Source organism: Camellia sinensis, chromosome 12 (assembly GCF_055761805.1).
Source record: "Camellia sinensis isolate YWXY chromosome 12, ASM5576180v1, whole genome shotgun sequence".
NCBI lineage: Eukaryota > Viridiplantae > Streptophyta > Magnoliopsida > Ericales > Theaceae > Camellia > Camellia sinensis.
In genome coordinates this window covers 24,082,501-24,089,743 of record NC_138972.1, presented here as the reverse complement: position 1 = coordinate 24,089,743, position 7,243 = coordinate 24,082,501, and positions in this window count along the sequence as shown.

The window sequence follows — 7,243 nt, the reverse complement described above, 5'->3', positions numbered from 1 at the left end:
GTTATTTTTAAAGGTCTTTTCCTTACAATCGTTGAGCACTAGAGTCATCACGGCCCAACCAGGATCTGTTCCCTAGTGGCCAAAGTCACCACACACAGTGGAATAATTTCCCTGGACTAAATACACACATGGTCCCAATAATCAATACACATCAGTTTTGCAAAACAAGGTAGTTCATCATTATAAACATGAGACGAAAACAAATAGTTTACAGTATGCCAAGTTCACACAGTATGCCAAGTCGGCCCAGCCAAAGCGAGCAGCATGCCATGCCAAGGCCAAGGCCAGCAGCATGCCATGCCATGCCATGGCTAAGGCAGCCCAGCCAAAGCCAGCAGCATGCCATGCCAAGGCCAAGGGCAGCAGCATGCCATGCCTTGGCCAAGGCAGCCCAGCAAAAGCCAGCAGCAAGCCATGCCAAGGCCAAGGCCAGCAGCATGACATGCCGAGGGCAAGGCAGCCCAACCAAAGCCAGCAGCATGCCATGCCAAGGTCAAGGCCAGCAGCATGCCACCCCAAGGCCAAGGCAACCCAGCCAAAGCCAGTAGCATGCCATGCAAAGGCCAAGGCCAGCAGCATGCCATGCCAAGGCCAAGGCCAGCAGCATGCCATGCCATGGCCAAGGCAGCCCAGCCAAAGCCACCAACATGCCGTACTAGGGCTAAGGCCAGCAGCATGCCATGGCAAGGCCAATGCAGCCCAGCCAAAGCCAGCAGCATGCCATGCCAAGGCCAATGCCAGCAACATGCCATGCCAAGCCCAATGTAGCCCAGCCGAAGCCAGCAACATGCCATGCCAAGGCCAAGGCAGGCCAGCCAAAGCCAGCAGCATGCCGTGCCAAGGCCAAGGCCAACAGCATGCCGTACCAAGGCCAAGGCAGCCCAGCCAAAGCCAGCAGCATGTCTTGCGAAGGCCAACGCCAGCAGCATGCCATGCCATGGCCAAGGCAATCCAGCTGAAGCCAGCAGCATGCCATGCCAAGGGCAAGGCCAGCAGCATGCCACGCCATGCCCAAGGCCAGCCGCATGCTATGCCAAGGCCAAGGCAGCCCAGCCAAAGACAGCAGCATGCCATGCCATGGCCAAGAAAGCCCAGCCAAAGCCAACAGCATGCCATGCCAAGGCCAAGGCCAGCAGCATACCATGCCATGGCGAAGGCAACCCAACCAAAGCCAGCAGCATGCCATGCCAAGGCCAAGGCCAGCCGCATGCCATGCCAGCCCAGGCAAAGCCAGCGGCATGCCATGCCATGGCCAACGCCAGCAGCATGCCATGCCAAGGCCAAGGCAGCCCAGCCAAAGCCAGCAGCATGCCATGCCAAGGCCAATGCAGCCCAACCAAAGCCAGCAGCATGCCATGCCAAGGCCAACGCCTGTACCATGCCATGCCAAGGCCAAGGCAGCGTAGCCAAAGCCAGCAGCATGCCATGCCAAGGCCAAGGCCAGCAGCAAGCCATGCCATCGCCAAGAAAGCCCAACCAAAGCCAGCAGCATGCCAGGCCAAGGCCACGGCCAGCAGCATGCCATGCCATGGCCAAGGCACCCCCTTATAGTAGCTTGTTAAGACCTTTTTCATCTGGCAGGAGGAAACATCATACATGTCCGAGGAGTCATAAGATTTTTCATAAATTATACAAATTGAGAAAAATTACGAAACTTGGTTGGCAAAACACTTCCCCGAAGACCTATCTCTAGTAAAAATTTCAGCCCAAAACTCCTTCATTTGAATGCCGAAACAACGTGCCAAAGTTCTGCACTGTTGGCTGCCATTGCTGGCTGCTGCAGCTATATTTTGATGCTGGTACCAGCGCTGTTTGCTGCTGCTGCCAGCGCTGGTTGGTTGTTGGCATGGGTTGCGGCCTTGCCGTTTGATGGCTATTTGTGGCCTACATGCCTTCGGCTACTTGGGGCCAATGTTAGGCCACGTTGCGGCACTTCCAACGGCCACTCTTGAGCACTCAAATGGCCACACCACCGCGAGCGAAACGTCACGGAGTTAGCCTTGCAAGGCAACCCATGACACAAGGCCAAGTCCAGCAGCATGCCATGCCAAGGCCAAGGCAGCCCAGCCAAAGCCCGCAGCATGCCATGCCAAGGCCAAGGCCAGCCCAGCAGCATGCCACGCCATGGCCAAGGCAGCCCAGCCAAAACCAACAGCATGCCATGCCAAGGCCAAGGCAGCCCAGCTAAAGCCAGCAGCAAGCCACGAAAAGGCCAAAGCCAACAGCATGCCATGCCATGGCCAAGGCAGCTCAGCCAAAGCCAGCAGCATGCCATGCCAAGGCCAAGGCCAAGGCCAGCAGCATGCCACGCCAAGGCCAAGGCAGCCCAGCCAAAGCCAGCAGCATGCCATGCCAAGGCCAAGGCAGCCCAGCCAAAGCCACCAGCATGCCATGCCAAGGCCAAGGCCTGCAGCATGCCATGCCATGGCCAAGGCAGCCCAGCCAAAGCCAGCTGCTTGCCATGCCAAGGCAAAGGCCAGAAGCATGCCATGCCAAGGCCATGTCGGCCCAGCCAAAGCGAGCAGCATGCCATGCCAAGGCCAAGGCCAGCAGCATGCCATGCCATGCCATGGCTAAGGCAGCCCAGCCAAAGCCAGCAGCATGCCATGCCAAGGCCAAGGCCAGCAGCATGCCATGCCAAGGCCTAGGCCAGCAGCATGCCATGCCAAGGCCTAGGCCAGCAGCATGCCATGCCTTGGCCAAGGCAGCCCAGCAAAAGCCAGCAGCAAGCCATGCCAAGGCCAAGGCCAGCAGCATGACATGCCGAGGGCAAGGTAGCCCAGCCAAAGCCAGCAGCATGCCATGCCAAGGTCAAGGCCAGCAGCATGCCACCCCAAGGCCAAGGCAGCCCAGCCAAAGCCAGTAGCATGCCATGCCAAGGCCAAGGGCAGCAGCATGCCATGCCAAGGCCAAGGACAGCAGCATGCCATGCCATGGCCAAGGCAGCCCAGCCAAAGCCACCAACATGCCGTGCTAGGGCTAAGGCTAGCAGCATGCCATGGCAAGGCCAATGCAGCCCAGCCAAAGCCAGCAGCATGCCATGCCAAGGCCAATGCCAGCAACATGCCATGCCAAGCCCAATGTAGCCCAGCCGAAGCCAGCAACATGCCATGCCAAGGCCAAGGCAGCCTGGCCAAAGCCAGCAGCATGCCATGCCAAGGCCAAGGCCAGTAGCCTGCCATGCCAAGGCCAAGGCAGCCCAGCCAAAGCCAACAGCATGCCATGCCAAGGCCAAGGCCGGCAGCATGGCATCCTGACGCCAAGGCAGCCCAACCAAAGCCAGCAGCATGCCATGCCAAGGCCAAGTCCAGCAGCATGCCATGCCCAGGCATTGCCAACAGCAAGCCATGCCAAGGCCAAGGCCAGCAGTTTGCCATGCCACGGCCTTGGCCAGCAGGATGGCATACCGCGCCCATGGCCTGCAACATGGAAGCTTGTTGCAAAAATTATGTCCCGCAGAAGTTGCCTGTTGCCTTTGTCATTTGCGGTCGCGCTAAGAATAGCAGCCGAGGCAGCCCAGCCAAGGCCAAGGTCGCAGCCTAGGCCATGCCATAACCTTGGCCAAGCCTGCAACATGCCGAGACATAGCCTTGGCCAGCCGCATGTCTTGCCACGGCCTTGTCCCGCAGCGTTGCATGGCATGAACATCGCATGCCACGGCCTTGGCAAGCAATCCTGTCCCTCGGGTAATTGCCTTTAGGTTTCGCTTTGACTTACGTACAAGTTGCCCTGCGAAATGCATGTCCCTCGGGTAACAGCCATTTGGTTGCCTTTGACTTGCAAACGAGTTGCCAGTGTTTTCCCAGTGGAAGCTTGTTGTGAAAATATGTCCCTCGGAAGTTGCCTGTTGCGTTTGTTATTTGCATTCGTGCTATCCGATGCTTGCTCAGTTTTTCTAAGAGTTTTTGCACGTTCGTCGGGCTTCTTAGTCCTTCAGGGTGTGATTCACATTTTTTAATTATTTATTTACTCATAAAAATTAAAATAAAAAAAAATTAAAAAAATTACTATAATTACTAGTGCCTCATCCTATAATTATTGGAAGTTTTCTAGAATTTTTTGACTATTTTTAGTATTTTTTTTTATTATTTTTTAAGTATTAAAATTGAAATAAATTAAAATATTCCGGTGGCCAAATATTTTTTTTTTCAATTTTTTTTATGGTGTCTTTAATTATTTCCTTCAACTTTTATGTTGAAAATTCTTGCAAAAAAACGTTACTTTTTTAAAAAAAAATCCCATTATGACTCCTCGAGCATAAGTGATGTTTCCTCCTACCAGATGAAAAAGGGCTTAACAATCTACTATAAGGGGGGGCACCTCCCTTAAGGTTGGCCAGCACGGCCAGGCCACAAGCCACGCCTATGCCTAGGCGGGCGCTTGGCACATGCCATCGCTTGGCTTATGGCATCGAAACTACATAGCCAAGCACGGGATGAGTCGAGTGGCGGCCCGCGGTGGTGGCGGTGGCACGTCGGCCTTGGCCAGCATGCCATGCCACAGCCTTGGCCAGCAACATGTCATGCCAAAGCCTTGACCAGCAGCATGCCATGCCCCAGCCTTGGCCAGCAGCATGCCATGCCACAGCCTTGGCCAACAACATGGCATGCCAAAGCCTTGGCCAGCAGCATGCCATGCCCTAGCCTTGGCCAACAGCATGCCATGTCCCAGCCTTGGCAAGCATATCATGCCACGGCCTTGGCCAGCAGCACGCCATGCCCCAGCCTTGGCAAGCATGTCATGCCACGGCCTTGGCCAGCAGCGTGCCATGCCTAGTCCTTCGCCAGCAGCATGACATGCCCCAGCCTTGGCCAACAGCATGCCATGCCCCAGCCTTGGCAAGCATGCCATGCCACGGCCTTAGCCAGCAGCATGCCATGCCCGACCTTGGCAAACATGTCATGCCACGACCTCGGCCAGCAGCAGGCCATGCCACGGCCATGGCCAGCAACATGCCATGCCAGCAGCAGGGCAAGCCAAAGCCTTGGCAAGCAGCATGCCATGCCAACGCCTCGGCCTTGGGCAGCATCATGCCATGCCAACGCCTTGGCCAGCAGCATGCCTTGCCACGGCCTTGTCCAGCAGCATGGTATGCCATGCCACGGCCTTGGCCAGCAGCATGGCATGCCTTGCCACGGCCTTGGCCATCGGCATGGCATGCCCTGGCCTTGGCGAACAGCATATCATGACATGGCCTTGGCAAGCATGCCATGTCCCTCAGGTAATTGTACAAGTTGCCTTGCGAAATGCATGTCCCTCGGTTAAATTTCCATTTGGTTGGCTTTGACGTGCGAACGAGTTGCCTGTGCTTTCCTAGTGGAAGCTTGTTTCGAGAAGTATGTCCCTCGAAAGTTGCCTGTTGCGTTTGTATTTGCATTCGCGCTAACCGGTGCTTGCTCGACTTCTCTAAATGTTTTCGCACGTTCGTCAGGCTTCTTAGTCCTTCGAGGGGTGATACGTTTTGGGCGGTTGGTGCATAGTGTACGTCGTGGTGCATGAGTTGTGCTTGGTTTGTGTGAGTTGGACGGATCCCTGCCTGTGCAGCGAACTCCACCGGTGCATTCCTACATGCCCCTCGGGTAATTGCCTTTAGGTTGTCTTCGACTCGCCTACAAGCTAGTTGCTTGCGCTTCCCCAGTAGAAGGTGCCTTGCGAAAAGCGTGTCCCTCGGGTAATTGCCATTTGGTTGGCTTTGACGTTCGAACGAGTTGGCTATGCTTTCCTAGTGGAAGCTTGTTGTGAAAAGTATGTGCCTCGAAAGTTGCCTGCTGCGCTTGTTACTTGCAGTCGCGCTAACTGGTGGTTGCTCGGCTTGTCTAAATGTTTTCGCGTGTTCGTCGGGCTTCATAGTCCTTCGGGGGGTGATTCGTTTTGGGGGCGCTGGTGCATAGTGTACGTCGTGGCGCGTGAGTTGTGTTTGGTTTGTGCGAGTTGGACGGATCCCTGCCTGTGCAGCGAACTCCACTGGTGCATTCCTCAATGTCCCTCAGGTAAATGCCCTTTAGGTTGTCTTCGACTCGCCTTTGAGTTGCCTGCGCTTCCCTAGCGGACCGCCTTGCGAAAAGCCTGTCCCTCGGGTAATTGCCATTTGGTTGTCTTTGACTTATGAACGAGCTGCCTGTGCTTTCCCAGTGGAAGGTTGTCGCGAAAGTTATGTCCCTCGAAAGTTGCCTGTTGCCTTTTGTTATTTGCAGTCGTGCTAACCGGTGCTTTGCTCGGCTTCTCTAAATGTTTTCTCACGTTCGTCGGGCTTCTTAGTCCTGCAGGGTGTGATTCGTTTCAGGTGGCTGGTGCGTAGTGTACGTCGTGGCGTGTGAGTTGTGTTTGGTTTGTGCGAGTTGGATGGATCCCTGCCTATGCAGTGAACTCCACTGGTGCATTCCTCTTCATCATCCGCGGGATTCCTACAGGTTGCTTGCGCTTTCCCTAGGGGAGAAGGTCCTTGCAAAAATTTATGTCCCTCGGTTAATTGCCATTCGGTTGGCTTTGACTTGCCTACGAGTTGCCTACGCTCTCCTAGTGAAAGCGCCTTCTGAATATTTATGTCCCTCGGTGGGTACCCATCCGGTTGGCTTTGACTTGCCTACAAGCCAGTTGCCTGCACTTCCCCAGTGGAAGCTGCCTTGCGAAAAGCATGTCCCTCGGGTAATTGCCATTTTGTTCACTTTGACTTGCGAACGAGCTGTCTATGCTTTCCAAGTGGAAGCTTGTTATGAAAAGTATGTCCCTCAGAAGTTTTGCATGTTGCCTTTGTTACTTACAATCGCGCTAATCGGTGCTTGCTCGGCTTCTCTAAATGTTCTCGTACGTTCGCTGGCTTCTTAGTCCTTCGGGGTGTGATTCGTTTCGGGCGGCTAGTGCATAGTGTACATCGTGGCGCGTGAGTTGTGTTTAGTTTGTGCGAGTTTGATGGATCCTTGCCTGTGCAGCGAACTCCACTGGTGCATTCCTCTTCATCATCCGTGGGATTCGTACAGGTTGCCTGCGCTTTCCCTAGTGGAAAAGGTCCTTGCGAAAAGTTATGTCCCTCGGTTAATTGCCATTCGGTTGGATTTGACTTGCCTACAAGTTGCCTGCGCTCTCCTAGTGGAGGCTCCTTGCAAAAATTTATGTTCCTCGGTTGGTAGCCATCGGGTTGGCTTTGACTTGCCTACAGTTGCCTGCGCTTCCCCAGTGGAAGCTGCCTTGCGAAAAGCATGTCCGTCAGGTAATTGCCATTTTGTTGGCTTTGACTTGTGAACGA